Here is a 17,621-nt window from a genome sequence, read left to right as displayed (position 1 = left end):
CTGAGGGAACAACACGTAATAACAAGTTGATATACTCCACAAATTTAGACTGGCTCCACTAAAGCAGAAATCTTAATGAAACTGACTCTGAACTTTACATAACTTCAACTACTGCTGAAATTCACTTTTTAGAGTGTAGACACCAATTACAGGTGCTCAATCCCACCTGCAGAGCGCCTGTCCGTCTGCCTGAGGTTAGTAAAAGTGTTTAATACGGTAGTCCTTTATTGATACCTGTGCTAATATATGCTAAACCATCCAGTTATACACGGCTAACATGGATGTGCTATGCTAACAGTGAATGCTGTCGGTGTTTGCTGAAAGCAAACTGTGGTACAGAGACGATTGTTTATAATATTTCTAGTGATACTCAGAAGGTCTCATCAAGCCCCGATTTAATTCGATTTATGCTGTTATCAGTGTTTGCGATGATAGCATGGCTGTGGTGTCACATCAATGTATGCGCTCGGTGTTTGCTGATAGCAAACTGTAGCATTAGGACCACTGAGTTAACCTTTGTAGTGATACTCACTCCTTTTTATTTAGACCTGGTTTAATTCTGGGATAGTTGAATATTTGTATATAATCCCTGCAGCTGTCAGACTCTATAGCAGGGGTCACAGCCTTTATTAAAACAGAGTTAGATAAAACTGTGAACAGTTTGGTTCATCTCTAGTTACATGGTTCTATCTTGATAAGCTGTCTTATCACAGATTAATTTTTCAAAAATATTAATGATTTAAGCAAGGAAAGGGCTACATGTCAACATACAACTCTTTATTTCTATTAATGTCTTACTTCATTCCTACCTGATTGACATGTTTAGGAATTATGAGTGATTGGCTCACTGTAGTGGCAAAAGTTGCTACCAATCAAATTATGATATGTTAAAGTTAAAACAAAACACAACTGTTTTAGATATTATCTAATATACATTTTGTAATTATCCTTATAATTACAAAATGTTTTATGTAAGATTCATGTTTTGTGATTTAAATCTGACATCACAAAAGTATTTTGGAATTTGAATAATGTATTTTGTAACTGCAGTACACATAATACTGATTTTGAACAATTTTGTCCAGGTTCCTTGTCACCGGGGACTCCTTCAGGACCATCGCGTTCAGTTTCAGAGTCGGTGTGTCCACGGTGAGCCAGATCACCCCCCAGGCAGCGACGTCCATCTGGGACTGTCTAGTGGACGACTTCATGGCTGTGCCTTCACCTGGAGACTGGCGGTCCATCACAGAGGGATTCCAGGAGCGCTGGAACTTTCCTCTGTGCTGTGCAGCTCTGGATGGGAAGCACATCCAGACAAAGGCACCCCATATATCATATAGGAGACACACACATTGATATACACTAAATATTCATTTCATTTCTTTTTTGTGGTGCCCAAATTGATGCACCTGCTTGATTTTGTTTAAACAATTATTGCACACTTTCTGTAAATCCAGTAAACTTCTTTTCACTTCTCAAATATCACTGTGTGTGTCTCCTGTATGATATTTAACTGACATTTTTTATTGTAACAACCAACGATTTATACAGGAAAATAATGTCTATTAACAAGGTTGCCCAAACTTCTGCATCCCACTGTATCAGTATATTTTGTCATTAGTATAATATGAAATAAATTCTACATGTGTCAAGTTGTGTGCCAACATTTGCTGTGTAGTAGAACTGAGACATTAGTCATTATAAACATTTATTTGAAATAATATTAAAAGTCTCAAACAGAAAAACATTAAACATAAATATATAAAATATAAGAATTTACAGAGAGACAGGAATAAAAAGGACCAGCTGCTCTCCAGAGCAGGAACAAGGCTGAGGAGGAAATGCTCCATTGGAGACTGGTGTGGCCTCTTCAGGGACTCCAGGATGGCCAGCTCCACCGCCGATGGACCGTCCTGGGACCCGTCCCTCATCTGCCTCGGAGCCGTCCTCCTCTGTGGGCCTGTAAAACAGCACAAAACACAAAGAAATGAGAAGGCTGCTACTAGATTTTAATTTCAACATTGAAAAAAAAAAAAAAACAATAACAGGATATAATCAGATTGGTTGTAGATATTTAGTAAAGGTGATCACAAGGGAATCCCACCGACTAAAAAGGTATCAGTGCTTGCTGTACATATCTGTGGGTGCAGCAGCAGGAGCTCAGGGACTGGGGATGCTCTGCTGCAGAATCAGTTGGTTCTATCAATACAGTATTAAATGTTAACAGGTTGGATATAATAATCGTAGAGTAGACAGTGGTCCCTCATTTATTGCAGGGGTTCTCAGAATAACTAGCCCCTGGCCACAGTTCTCACAATTGATTCTCAAAGTGCAAACCTTTGTAGATTGCAAAACGTAAAAGTATTATTATGCCGCGGTTTGTCTTCATCTGCCCGCCACTTTCGTGCGCCTTTTTCCCTCACGGTGCAGGTGTCTATTTCCGAATGAGGCTCATAGTTATGGGTGTTTTTGTGCTGTTTTTTCTATTGGACGCGATGGTTATCAAAACCAAACGTGATAAATTTGGCAAGCGCAGGAGATTTGTCAATCAGGCTGCAGAATGCAATGCTGTACTGTGCAATAAAAAATCAGCGAAAAAGCAAAGCAGTGACGGATGAACAGCGGGACCACTGTGTGCTGTTTATTAATAAACAATAAAATATATTCCTAAATGACAACATGCATAAAAGCAGAACGGTATTTGTACGTCAGTGGGAAAATAGCGGTGGCTTGCTAGCTTTTGTGCGGCTTCCCCGGGTCAGTGAAAACTTTCAAAAGAGAAATGAATGAACTTACCAGGTTGCCCGATCTCTTCACATATCTTCCTCCAAGCTCGGTCCTTTTTATTCCTGTCTCGGTACTGAAAGCAGCTGGTGTTGTACAGCTCCGAGTTGTTTGCTACCACATTGATTAGCCTTCCCCTCCATTGAAGTATGAAAGGCTTTGGCTGGATCTGCCCCTTTGACCTAGGTAACAGCCACGTCACCAGGCTCCTGATTGGTTGTCGCGGCGCGATTTGACGCTGGAGTTCAGATTTTTCCAACTCGAGCGGTAGACGCGAAACGCGCGTATGCACAAAATGCAACACAAAAACTCACGCGCGTGGTTTTATTCGCGACTCAAACGCGCCAGACGCGCTACACTGACGCGCGTTTCACGCGTTTTGGCATTTTCGCGACGCAAATCTGCTTCCGAATTTTCGCGGGACCCGCAATCGCGCGTCATTGCGCCTTTCCATTGACTTTACATGTAAACCTGACGCTCTATTCGCGTCCATCGCGTTCGGTGTGAACACACCGTTAAAGATGACTGGTTTTTTAAGGAAGCAAAAGAAGATCAGATCAGATGAGCATGATGTGTCTATTGGAAACAAGTTCAAAGAATTGTCTAATAATGAGTTGCTGTGCATCCACACTGCCTGACATATTTTACCTTTACAAATAAAGCAGGTACAACAGATTCATATACCAAAACAAATGTCAGGAACTTCACCAGATCACAGGGCATTGATCCTTTCTCTCTCTCGCTTTTTTTTTTTTTACTCATCTCTGGAATTTTTCTTTTGTGTTGATCTTTACTCATACCAAGGCTGCTGGCTTGGGGCTGGCTATGAGCTCTGGATAGCTTTAACTTTAACAACATCTTCTTCTTCCTTACCTTCTTTAAAATATTCAATGTTCAGCTGGGTGAGGGTGATTTAAGGGTCTGTGGAGTTTGATGTTGGAAACACAGTGAGGCGGTTTGCCTCTAACAACAGGTTAGTGTGTGTCTGTGAGTGTGTGTGCCTATATGTCTGTGGCACTGTGCACATATATGAAACTAGCTGGCTTGTAATCAGACATACTGGAAGCTGATCAGCCAGTCACTACTCCATGTCGAGAAGTTGAATATCGTCTGATTCCGATCCCTGGCCAGTTGATCGGTCCATTTGTACTTTGTACTAAGGATCTGACAGATTAAACAACATTTAATGTCGACTTTGAAGGATATTTGAATACTCTTTACGGGGTAATGTGTACAGAAGTTCAGGGTTGCGCTGTATGCATTTAAAAATGTCTTACTTTGTTCATAATCTAGCAGCTATACACAGGTCAGAGGTGGAAGTAGGTGGCACTTAAATTTCATTTAAATGAATGGTCTTTGATTAAACTGTTACTTTTCACATCATCTCTTTTAATCCAAATTACATAAATCTAAAAAAGAAATTTTCAGTGAAAATAATTTCTTTTGTGCATAGCTCAGAAATATGGCCTCACCATTGCCTCCTCATTTAGTTTGCATGGACCTGTGCAAATTAGTCCCCACCTCACCCTTTCAACCATGTGTCCTGCATGACTGAGCAGCTTGGTGCGAGATGCACTAGTAGCACAGCTCATAGCAATGACAAAAATGTAACACCAGCCTCCAATTTATCACTTGTAGCTTACCAGTGCCTGCACTGGTTTCTGGGTTTGATGAGAACATTAATAATACCAACAGCTCTGCTGATTCCTTAGTAGTCTATTAGTTTGCACTTTAGCATGGACACCCAGTCCCCTTTGCAGCATTGCTTATAATCACTAATCACTTCCTGTGAAGCTCTTCTAATTTTAATTTGCAATCTGACTTGCTTCATCTGCACTATGAGTTAGAACAAAGAAAACACACCTGTGCAGTGTCAGTCACTACTCGTTGTGTGAAACCTTTTGGGATCGAATACCATCTGTGTCACATTATATTCATCCTTCCCCATGTACGTCATTGGGTTTAGACAGAGCTGTATCGGCATGAGACGGCGTTAAGGTGACAGTTGCCACAGTGTGACGTTGTGCTGTATCTGTAGTAATAGCCCTAAAAGACGTCAGGGGATTTACTCAAGCTGACAGGAAGATGGCATAGTCTATTGATGCATTAATTCAACTGCCGTTTCTACTCACAAAGCCTCCAGTGCCTATAAAAATGCTGGGATTCCATTCTGAGTGAGGAATGAATAGCAAATTGTAACTCTATGATGCTGTATTTATCCACTGTTGAACCCCCCCCCCCCCCTTTTTTTTTTTTTTTTCCCTGACTGCACTCCTAGACTAGAGGACAGGGTGCCAGATTTTAAACTTTTCCCTTGCCCTTATATTTGTCTGATATTCTTGAACTAATAAGAATATCGGACTTGCTGATGAAAATTATAGTTATGCAGGAGAAAGCAATGCATGCCAAAGCAAGATCCAACACAACAATTTGGATTTCCAATACTCCAGAGTTGACATAAATGATTACCATGATTCAGTCATTCTGCCCCCCAAAGCAATATCATTGCTAACGTGCTGAATAATTTATGTAAGCTGCGATATAGTATCTTCCAGCTTGCAGCTTTGACACCACCCAGGATAAGATGTGCACTGGTGCCAAATGTGTTGCTGTCAGTTGCACGCAATTACGTTACTCAAAATGAGTTTTGTGAGAGAATGCCATCTCTGCAAGTGTGGTTGTTAACTTCAGTAAGCAGGTTTCAGGAAAGTTAGCGAAACGAGCTGGTATGAAGTAAAGTCATGCTGCATAAAACCCAGTTCTTAATGGAAATCGGTGCCTCCGTCTCTCTCAGCTCTTTGCTGTGGTCACAGACAGATTGCTGGGAGGGTGCATTAGCTGCTCAAACCCACAGACCCACACAGACATGCAGAAAGTAACACTAGTTGTGCATCAAAATCTGTCAGTAATGAAGACGTTATGAGCAACTATCAAACACCTGAACTTTGAAACGGACAGAACACAGTTTTGCAGAAATGCAGCATGTGCTATAACTATGGTCAGCTTGTTTTCCTTTCTTGATCCCTAATTCTACGACCCCTTTATTGTACACCCATTACAAACTATGAAATGCCATGTGCATGTAATTTTCGAGTCTAATTAGCTGTGTTTAGCTATCCTTTGAAGCTGTGACTGACTGGCTGCTTCACTGCTAACAGCAGATTCTTGAGCTGTATCTGCAGCAGAGGGCTTTTAAATCTGCAGCAGAGTGATGTTAAATTAAATTGTTACATCGGTGACTATGGCATGCTAGTCTGCTATGTACTTGAGTGGGCGGGTGGAGTGTTTTTGGGAAGGGGGTGTAAAGTACCACTGGTCTACAACATCCCACCCACACTCCTTAATAAAATTGTGCAGGAAGGAAAAGAAAGAACAAAGTCACAGTGCGTCCACAAGTCAGACTGATGCCTGTGATTAATGTTCTCTGTTCTTTGAAGTTTCACTTTGACTCTGATTTCAGAAGCACATTAATTTGGCTTTGTTTTGCATTAAAAGCTCCTTGATGGAATTAGTGAGACTTTGCAATGTCTTAACATTTACAAAACAGCTCCCTCAGAAGGTCCTTCACGAGGGGCCTGGACTTGACTGCATGTAGTTGTTTATAAAATAAAAATTCAAATTTTCACTAAGCTTGAATAAATAATTACATATTCTTCTTAGCAAGGTCCTGTAGTTTAGCCAGTCAGATCACGATGACTTTTAATGCCGTGGTCCGAGCAGGGTTTATCGTGACTGCTGCCATGAGAGGACTTCATGTTTGCCCAGGAAACCAGCGCAGGAATCACAGGGTCCAAGATGTGTTTGTTGTATTAATATTAGTGGTGATGCAACGTGCTGCGCCATTATGAAATCCAGATTAGTAGTGTGTGATGCAAACATGGCCAGCTGGCTGGCCGGCTCCAGTCCACTAACAGTGCTGATGTTCCTGTATCCAGCTGCCTGTCATCATGGAGAGTTAGTCCTTTCCTTTGCGTTTAAGATTGTGGTAGGTCGCTGTGTTGGCTCGAGGGGAGATTAAAGGAGTTCTTCTTCTAGAAGAGACACCTGTCTAAACTGAAGGGGTAAAAAAAAAATGTCCATGTTTGGTTTTATATTGTTATTCCTGCTCTTTTGCATTTTCCCCTCCGACTAGTTGTTGCAGTTGCAGTTGCTGTTTGCACTGGATGATTCCAAATCATTCAAACGCTGATTCTTAACAATAACAATACATTACGTTCTATAAATCTGTGCAATATTACTTTCCGAGTTTCACGAGTATAGGAAGACGATCGCTGTAAATATAAAATGAGCTTCTGAGAACTGTTGATAGGGCAATCAGCAAAACCACCAAGCCACTCAAAGCTGAAAGTTAAATTACAGCTCGGTGTCTCACTAGAGATTAAGACGGATAAATGTTCATCGCACATAAAGACCATTACTCAGATATATCTTGTGCCTCTTCCCCTCATTTCACCTCCCTCACTTGCTGAAAATCCCTTCTCTCTCTCTCTCTCTCTCTTTTTTTTTTTTTTTTTTAAATTTAAATCTGCTCTCAGCCACCATCACTAGTTCTTCAGAGAATGATGACCGCAGCGGCTCCAGCCTGGAGTGGAGTAAAGATGGCAGCCTAAGAGGCAGCGGTCGCCATGGCCTGGCACAGAGCGTGCGGGCGGACACCTGCTCTCCTGTGGCCGAAGAAGACTCCAGCAGTGCCACAGCAACACCTGCAGACACCCCATCCAGGACAGACCAGCAGCACCCTAACATATCTGCGGGTGCTCCAGGGCCACCACACCCTCCAAGTCACTCACCTGAGGGACCCATTGCGTACCCGCCACAGACATCAGCTTCCCTCATGATGCCGAGGCCAAACTCTGTAGCAGGTAAGACTCCTTGGTTTTTGAGGTCTTGACATCTGGAGCTCAAGAAGTATACAGGAAATGCTCTGTATACTTTTCATCTGTGACTGCATTGTGTTGCCTGTCAAGATCGTAACCGTGAGATACGACCTGTGCCAGAGGCTGACATGTGGCGTGCCAGAGGCTGACATGTGGCATGTCAGTTTAATCCAAGCGAGTGATAGACACCGAAGAGTGAGAGCATCTGTAGTAGGTTTAGAAGAAATAAGAAGTCAATAGTTCAAAGAACGGACTGTGCTTTTCAGAACAGGAGTATCAAGGCAGAAGTTTGGGATTAGACAGCTGCTGTGTGGTGTGGCTCGCCACTGCCTCGCCATGTCAAACCTAAGCACACGCTCCGGTCTGGCTGATCTGTTCTGCATTCCTGCCCTGGAGCCTCCCTGTTGTGGTTCAGCTTACCATATCCACACAGCTGTCACAGTTGTTGATATTTCCCCCTTCACCCCCTTTTCCCTTATGTCTTTTCACCCATACTATTCCCAGGTCTCCTCATACCTTATTGCTTTTGACCTCGGCCTATTTTTGGTGAATCAAACAGCAGTACGTTTAGCATTTTCCTATATATAATTTTGCCTAAATGCAGTTTGTAGCTAAGCTGACAGTATGAGTCATGTACAGCTTTTATCATCCACTCACTCACCCACCTCCCTTCTTTACTCCTTATCCCATTCAGGGTTGGAGGCGTTGCCTGCAGTTTATCCTAGTGGGGTACGCCCTGGACAGGTTTGACTAGAGATGCGCAGGACCCCCCCCCAAAAATTACCTTTCAAATGCAAAATATTATTTTTTATTACAAAAGACATGATCAAACTTTCCCTCAAGCTGCAGTAAGTTGCAAGATCTTCTCACACTTAGTTGAAAATAAAGTGCTCTGCTATTGCAAAGAGGCACAAAGAATTATACCCAGCTTTCCCTGACATACTTCACACTAGCAACATATTAGCATGTAGCTGTAAGTTTGATTGCGACTATTTGCCTGCACCGCCGTGTACATGTTCCGCATGGACATAGACTCGGTGCATCTGTATTTTGACACGTAAGTGAATCTTGAACTAATCAGGAGTATATTTTATGGCTCAAATGTTAATGCAAGCTTATGCTAATGATTTTACTCCATAATTAGCAGGGCTGCCCATGCTTGTTGATAGAATGAATGTACACTTGAATAAACGTTGACGGACCAGAGTGGTATGTTAACTGTAAGGCTGTAGAAACAAAAGAGTGAGACTACATTAGAGTCCAACTCAAAGGAGCAAACAGAAAGAGAAGAAAAGACAAACAGTTTAGAGCACAGATGAAATGTTTGTTACATTGAATTTTGAAAGCAGACAATTCTGCCAGTGAGGGAAAATCACAGCAGGGGCAACCTGGGCTGAGCTGTGAAAAGAAGCATAAAAACATGAGTGACTCAGGTCAAACACCTGGCCTAGACAGAGACGACTCAAAGTTTAAAAGACCTCATGAGACTTTTTCCTCTAGAATCTTCCTTGAATATGTTGTTTTGCTTTACCTCTTTAGTCTGTATGTAGCAGCTGCCAATGTTTTGAAGTTCAGATACTTGACTCCTGCCTCCCTTGGGTTTATTCTTGATGAAATATAGTAACAGTTCCCGTGTGTCTACTTCTAGACTGTTTTCTCTCTTTGGTAAAATCTAGTCCCAGTTCCTATTCAACATACCAGAGAAATGCAACTGTGTAATGTCCACTCTAGGCCCTTACAATTAGAAGCAGGTAAGCAATTTAACTTGTGAAGGCAGTAATGGAGTAAGATGGGATGAGGACAAGCTATAGAAGAAGTAAGGAGTAGTACATGGTAGGCTCACGGTACTGATATTTCCTTGCATACCATAGCTCATAGCTTGCGCATGTATTTTACACAGTGGCCACTGCTTTGATATTTTCTGCAGCCCACAGTTGGATGTGTTGTTCCCTGATGATTCTATTGTTCCAAGAGTCCGTACCATTTTTACATCTCATCATTATTGTGTGTGACATAAACCTGGACGGTCCAGGCGCACAGTGGCTCATAAAGCTTAACAGACCAGAAAATGTTTGGCTGTTTATGTGTGTTGGTTTGCGTGTGAGCACCGGTGTGCTTGTGTCTGTCTGTCCTCCCAGAGTTTATGGGCTGATGTCATAGTTATGCAGTGTTGCCCTCTGAGACCGGCAGAACACGCACCTTAGATTGGTTCAGGCCATAAATGAAGTTGTCTCATCGCGTCCTTGATGCTCTCTCCCAGGGTTTCGTCACACAGTGTAAAATCTTTCTTGGGGTCACAGCATAGCAGAGACGGCACTTCTGTTCAAGGAAATTGTATTCGGTAAAAACCCCCAAAAAGTAACGAGTCTAAAGAAGCAATGAGAGAAAAGAAGCTACCACGGCGAAACATAATATGTATTCATCATTAGTGCATTCATTCTGTGCCAGAACCTTGGTGACTATTGTTTGTCCTGTGTTTGTGAAACAGCATCTGAGATAATGAGCTGTCTGGTTAATCTATAAATTTCTCTTTATTTTATTGATAGATATTAAATAGGAGCACAGAGATTAAAGGCAGAAGCAAACAAATAATCATGAGTTCATTTAGGGCATAATTGCTTCATGCTACAGTATTGCTATTAGTTTTTAATTTTATCTTATGATTATCAACAACTAAGCTGTAGTGCCTCTGCACCTCACTGTACAATACCTTGTGCAATACTTTTTGTAAATAGTCAACAGTGCAATAGACTCAATACTTGAAATGTGCAATTCACTTGTATTTTTATTTTTTATTCCTATTTATTCTATTTATCCCCTTTGTATATTTTATTTATATTTGTCTCTGTATTTATATGTGTGTGTGTGTGTGTATATATATATATATATAACAGTTCTGTAACTGTAACTTCGGTCGTTGCTGTGCTTTTTTTGGAAGTGGAATTTCCCAGAGGAACCCACCCGAGGGATTAATAAAGTTCTATCTTATCTTATCTCTCTTATCTTATCTCCACCAAAAAGACAAGGTGCTGGAAACATTCCTCAGAGTGATTGAAATTATGGCATGATATAGTTGCTGCTCATCCATGATGTGAATCTCCTGTTTCACTACATCCCAAAGGTGCTCTATTGGATTGAGATCTGGTGACTGTGGAGGTAGAGTGAGTACTGTAAACTCGTTTTTATAGACAGAAGATGAGTACACTTTGGACACAAGGGATCGACATGGTTAGCAACAATACCCAGGTGGCCTGTGGCATTTAAAACCATGTTCAGTTGGTACTAACAGGCTAAAAAGTGCAGAGAACCACCACCAAGAATGGATCAATGCTTTCATGTTGTTTAAGCTAAATTCTCACCTTAAGCATTCAAGTGTCACAGCAGAAATCAAGACTCACCAGACAGTTGTTTGTAAAATGGCTCGTTGTTGGACAAAGGTCACACTTTCTTAGTGTCAGAGTGTATTTTGGCCATCTGTCTGATGCCGATCAACAGATGCATTGCTGGGCCTCTTGAAGTCTCCGTAATTATGTAGAAGGAATGTCTGCATATTGCTGAGAACTGTCGTTTGCACTGCCTTGATGTTGCATGTAGCGTGGGTGTCCCTAGGTTTTGGTGGGAGCGCCACTTTTTGGTGCCAACATGTCCTGTGACAAATTGCACAAATGTTACAAGAACAACATGAATTCATTTAGATTTGTCTTTAGCAGAGCTTTATATTAGGGATTGTATATTACTGTCCACCTCCTAAAGGAAACTGCTGCTGAGGCAGATTTAAAAGGTTGTTAAAATTGTTACTGATTTTCATCTGGCATCGAAATATTGCATTTAAAGATCTAATACGTGAAATAATCTACGTGTAATCATGTTTACAACAGCTGTTCATTAAATCTAACAAACGTGGCAGGTGCATTGGGTGTAAGATGCACTAAGAGCCTGAAATAAATGGGAACAGCTTTTTCCCGGGCTTCCAGGTGCTTTGTGAACTTCTCTATATCAGTTTCTGTGAAAGTGAAGCCAGTCTGCCCTGTTTCCCCCAAATAGTTCCATCAAACCAAAAAGCAGTGCTGTGGTAAATTAAACTTGATGTCAAATTTCAGCATCAGGATTAGTAATAAGCACTTGTAAATTAACTCTATGCTCTGGTGTTTTCTTTGTTTTATTATTTGCAATCCACTATTTACATCTATCTGTCGCCTCTATTGTAAGATCTTCTGTATAAACTAGAGTTGTTGATGGAATTTCACCTCCTCTCTGAGGTGATATACTCAGTTTATAAGAATCCTAATTTTGAGTAATTGGAGTTGAGCTTTTTTCTTTTTTCCTCTATAAAGGCTTACAGAGTCAAAGGGCCATATTAGTGTTGGCCACTGGAATTCCATGGTTTTGAAATCTTAGCCTGAGCTGCTTGTGGTTGGGTTTCTCAGACAGGGAGATTTGAGTGAGGGTCACCGTGGCGGAGGAATGGTGCTACAATGCTTGTGTGGTGTTTAGCTATTCAGCAGAGCTTTGTGGTTTGAGACAAAGTCAGGTATGGCGCACTCATTGCTCGCTTGTACTCCAAAGTCATACATTCCTCTGGCAAAGCTCGTGCGCCGGGCTCTCTTCACGAATGATAACGGAGCCAAGACTGTGGACTGCTGACAGGCAAATTCGAGGATATGTTGTTTGTCTACTAAAACACTGATGAGGTAACATCTGAATGCTTTTGTGTTTTATTAGAACGACTAAAATCATCTTAACCTTTTCCACATAAATACAACCTATGATTTAAAGATGTTTGCAAAGGTCACACAGTAATTACAAACTCATAAAGTGGCGTAGCCCTTAAATTTAATAATCTCACACTGATTTATCTCATTTGCTCTCATTTGCTGTCTTTCCCGGTAGTTTCTGAGACCATGTGGTCTATTGTATTGTTTTAGGCTGTGTGATCATGTTTAAAGACATGCCAACAGTGTGTGCGATGTCTCCAGGTAGACACGGGAGTCACTTCTGCTTCTGGCTTCATGTATATATTGATCTGTTTAGTGCAGAGTTTAAAATGAAAACAAAAAGAGGAAAGAAAGCCCATTCATTTTCTCGAGCATGAAAAGGTCACAGAGACATCTTCTAACGTGCCCTTTTTTCAGAGAATTGTTTGGTCCAGCTGTCACAGCAGGAGAAAAATAAAATCTGTTACAGATCAATCCGTTTGAAAGCCCCTTTTAAAATTGTGCTCGGCACTCCATTGACAGATTAGGGCTTATCAAATGCCCAATCTTAAAAGGAACAGAGCGTTAGCTAACCACAGAGGCATTTATATATATGAAATAGCTTATGGAGCAGTTACAGTGGTGGTTTGTTTTTTTTAAAGTAAATGTTGTTGATCTTAGCATAAGGCTATGCAATTATTACAATAATAATTATCCCTTAATATTTACCACATCACATTTTGGGTTATTTAGACCAAAATACTCAATTCTGCTCTACAAGGGCCTGATATCCACTTATGAGGACATTATACTGCTACTGTTCTCTCAAAATTTTAAACTAATATCCTCATATGTGGCTCTTATTTTTCAAAAAAAACAAAAATAAGGTTAAAAAGAAAATCTGGTAATTCTTTGTTTTTACATTCATCGGGCCCCAATGTGACCAAATATCAAAGAGAAATTAAAAATGCATGCCGTGGAAGAGTTCGGGTCTTAGGAGTAATAGGCAGACAAATGGACCAAACATCAGTGCGTGCTGATATCAGCCTCTTTGCAAATAAAACAACGTTTATCGATATGAGGGATCAGATTTTCTCATTTGTGTCTGAATGTTCAAACGTTCGTCATGAAAAGCTATTAAGGCGTGTTTATACCAGCAAAATCAAACCAAATAAAAGGAAAATGGGTATTTGCATTGGCTATAAGCCGAGAACAGCCAAGAACTGATTTATTCATACAAAATCACAAAATGGGTAAAGTGTAACTGGCTACTATAAAAACAGGAAGATATGTGAAGGGAGTATTTGACTCCCTTCTCCTCTTTAGTAGATTCACCTTGTAAGGAGGCGAGAGGGAGTCAAGTTGGGGAGGGAGGGTGGGGGTGGTTAGATCAAAGGAGCTCAGTCCTCTTCTCTGTTCTGTCATGGGAAACACAGAACAGGGGGTTTTCAAAGGGCAGATCTGCCCGAGGAAAAAAGAATCCCATTTTCATCAGAATACAGTCTTGACACATTTGTGCAGCTTCAAAGTGACTGCAAGTGCAGACTTCAAGGTATCATATGTATGTTTTATCAATGAGTAGAGGTGAGGAAGAATAGGAGGGAACTCGGGAGTAAAAAGAGGAGAAGAAATGAAGGGGAGGATTTGAGGGATGAGGAGGAATCGTGTGGGAAATCTTGGCCTTGGGAAAAAATGTTGATAACGACTCAACAAAAGAGAAATGTAGTTATGGTGCTGGGTGCGCTGTCTGCCACGGACGTGAATCAAGGAGTCTATGCAGCTATGCAGCTCCTTTAGCAAGTCAAATTCGGTATTACGTGTCTGTTGAATAAAGCTCTACTGTGCTATTTCTTTTATTCCATGCAAAACAAAGAAGGAAGGGGGGAAAATAGACTGACATCTTGCGGCCCTCCTATGTCAGCATGAGGATTTAGTGGCGATTTGTTGCATAAAGCTGATTTTTCTCTTTATTCTCTTTTGAGTCTTGTCCATACCTCCCACAAAATCCACGTGATACTCTTTGTTGCACTCATTTATGAGTCTGCTGCTTTTTCGCCTTCATTTTTTTCCACATTCCCCTCTTTTAACCCCATCTCTGTGCAGTCTGGATTGTTGATTAATACTGCAGCCGTTGGATAACAAACTTTAATCAACCACTGCGAAGTGAATCTCTTGGTTTTCCGTTTATATTTCCTCTAATATTCTCAATTTCCCCCTCTGCTGCTTGCATACCGAGTTATTTATGTGTGTGTGTGTACGTGCAGCATGTGGACAGAGATGATGTACGCATACGTGTTAAAATTGTAGAGAGGGTGATGCTCTGTTGGAAGGCAGCGCGTTCATTTAGCAAGTGCCTAATGCTGTGGGTGCTGTGACTGACTGAACACTAGAGAGGAAGCAGCCAAGCACTCGGCTCGGCTCCCAGAGTGCCGGCATGGGAGCACCGGGGTGGAGGAATCGCTTTTGTGCCCTCGTCCACTGGGAACACTCTCCAGAGATTTAGCTGTGAGTTTACACCCTGCCTACTTGACTGTATGCCTGCCCAAGTATCTCGTCACTGGGGAGATAGAGAGGGCTTTGAGAATTCCCACCATCCTTCCTTGCTTTGGTCTTAGATGTAAGTAGTTGTAGCTGATGAAAAGTGGCATTTGCTTTACAGCAAAAGGTCTTCCAGGTCATGCGCGTTTGCTTTTATTGTTTTCTTTTCTCTTTGTTTGCAATTCCTTAAGCTTTATCCAGTGTAGATGTTTGTGTATGCACAATGCACTGCAGTAAAAGTAACATCAGGCCCTTCTCCTGTTCCAGTCAAAGTTGCGTTGATGGCAGCTTCCTCAGTTCCCTTTGCCAGCAGACCGGTTTTAATTAGCGGGACATTCCGGAGAGTAAGTTAGCGACCGAGTGAGGGAGTGAAGTGAGCGTTAGTGACAGTCTTTCCCAGCTGATATTGATAAAGAAGAAGAAGAGAGGCTTTGATTCTGCTCTTCACTAAGCCCAGGAGAGCGTGGATCGCAACGGCGATAGCATAGTTGAAAAACGAGCAGCAGTTGGAGGAGAGGCCTCGCCGCACTAATGCACATTTTTATTATGTTAACAGACCGTGTCTTAGACTTCAAATTAAAAGCTGAGTTGTAATCACTGGCTCATCAAGTGGTTTTAATCTGTAGACTAGTAGTTTCAGGAGATATCCTGTGTTTGGGGATGGAAATCATTGCCTGCTTTGAGACTTGTTCTCTCTCTGCTTCAAAATGAAGCTAAATCCTAATGAAATCTCAGTAGATTTGAACTCCATAACAACTCAAGTTGTGATCTGGTTTTAATTAATTTTATTATTTCATTTCACGTCAAATGACTTACAGATATTGTAGTTTGTAGTACACAAAAGTCCTGAGATTACACCTGTGCGTCCTGTAGATTGACAGTGATGAGTGCCAAACCCGCGGTGAAGCATTTCTATAACTCGTTGTAGTTTTATGAAAGGTAAAGGTAATCTGCCCTCTCCGTACAGCCTAGCAGGCGTGCTTGTGGGGATGGACCTCTCATTGCTATATCGTGTCCAGCTGTCAGCTCAAATCAAAGAGAATCGGTGCATATTGCTCTTGACTTTAGAATACTGCTATTCTTCCTGCCACAGTATATGCTGGTAGCTGCTCACACTGCCCCTGCAAATGTCAGAGCGCACTGGCTTTGTTCTTTCCTCACTCATCCACCCTCAGACATGGCATAAGTGCCACAAGGTTTTACTCTAGTGTGTGTTTCTGTCTTTCTCTTTATAGTTGTGATGACAAATGTACTCGGGAGGTACTAGACTGTCAGCTTCACTCTTTGTGTGTGTGTGTGTATGTCTTCTCTCTTGTCTACAGCCACCAGTTCCACAAAGCTTGAAGACCTGAGCTTTCTTGATGAACAGCGCAATACCCCCCTCCGGACATCCATTCGCCTACCCTGGCATAATACAGGAGGAAGGCCCCCTCAGGACGCTAAAGGTGACTGGGCTATTCATACTACTGCTGTAGGCACTCAGGGGAGATATTTGTAAAATAAACATGTAAAATATCGCAGTACATAGGATAATGTTATGTGGTATGACTCTGAAAAACCCTGAAGTTAATAGGCAGCCAACGGTAGTTCTGAAGTTTCCAAAGTACCACGTCTGAGTGCAGAGCCAACAACAAAACTGTGCAAATACTTGAACACTGCAATGTAAACAATGCAGCACTTATGGGTATTAACATTATCCTCAAAAGCCTTTTTTTGGCTTTTAAATCATGCCTTTTTTCCCAGCTAACTTTTATCTTGGTTATGTGTTTTGAATCCTCTGAGAGATCCTGCAGATTAAATATTTCATGGGAACATGAATTACTGAATAAGTCATCACTGGATATATACTCAGACTATTTAGTCTTCCTTTTGAAAATGTCCTCTTTCATTTTCACTCAGTCTCAAACATGAAGCTGATACATAAGCATATGGTCAGTGGTTCTGAGCAGGTTTTTTCTACATGAATTCGTACATACGCAACAATCTTAAACAATTGGATTCTTTTCTATAAATTTTATGGGAGATTCAGTTCAACTCAATTCAGTATTATTTATGCAGCGCCAAATCACAACAACAGTCGCATCAAGGCACTTTGTACTGTAAGGTAGACCCTACAATAACGCATACAGATGAAAACCCAACAATCATATGACCCTCTATGAGCAAGCACTTTGGAAATAGTGGGAAGGAAAAACTCCCTTTTATCAGGAACAAACCTCTGGCAGAACCAGGCTCAGGGAGGGGCGGCCATCTGTAGCAACCGGTTGGAGAGAGAGAAGGAAGACAGGATAACATACATGCTGTTGAAGAGAGCCAGAGATTAATAACAAGTATGATTCAGTGCAGAGAGGTCTATTAACACATCTTGAGGGAGAAAGGTGACTGAAGAAGAAATATTCAATGCATCATGGGAATCCCCCAGCAGCCTACACCTATTGCAGCATACTTAAGGGAGGATTCAGGGTCAGCTGATCCAGCCCTATCTATATGATTTATGGTATTTGTTTTTCAGATTTGGGTGTGATGGCACCACCTTTACCTAAATTTTGCAACAGTAGGTCAACATTTCAGTGCAGTTCATTGCAGTTGTATTCATATATTGCAAAAATCCCAACATGTGCCATCTTAGGAAACTCAACCTAGTACGCTGAGGACCTTACAGTTCTGATTTGAGCAACATTTAGTGACTTCCTTTTTGACTGGGCGAACCCTCCGACAGAACTAGACT

The 17,621-nt window shown here is 41.5% G+C and overlaps 2 long non-coding RNA genes across 2 annotated transcripts; one reads left to right on the top strand and one right to left on the bottom strand.

The window, feature by feature from the left end:
• Positions 1-154: 154 nt before the first annotated feature.
• On the top strand, positions 155-1,652 carry LOC146695982 (uncharacterized). Its single transcript, XR_014923654.1, has 2 exons — positions 155-194; positions 1,086-1,652. It is a non-coding gene; the product is annotated as an uncharacterized LOC146695982 (long non-coding RNA).
• On the bottom strand, positions 763-3,088 carry LOC146695981 (uncharacterized). Its single transcript, XR_014923655.1, has 2 exons — positions 2,797-3,088; positions 763-1,960 (listed from the first exon to the last, which is right to left on the bottom strand). It is a non-coding gene; the product is annotated as an uncharacterized LOC146695981 (long non-coding RNA).
• Positions 3,089-17,621: the final 14,533 nt, after the last annotated feature.

The sequence above is a fragment of the Copadichromis virginalis genome, linkage group LG13 (genome assembly GCF_057382275.1).
Source record: "Copadichromis virginalis isolate Kocher_CV1m ecotype Utaka linkage group LG13, C_Virginalis_male_GT1.1, whole genome shotgun sequence".
Lineage (NCBI taxonomy): Eukaryota > Metazoa > Chordata > Actinopteri > Cichliformes > Cichlidae > Copadichromis > Copadichromis virginalis.
Note: the sequence above shows the minus strand (reverse complement) of the source record. Positions and strands in the feature narration are given on the sequence as shown.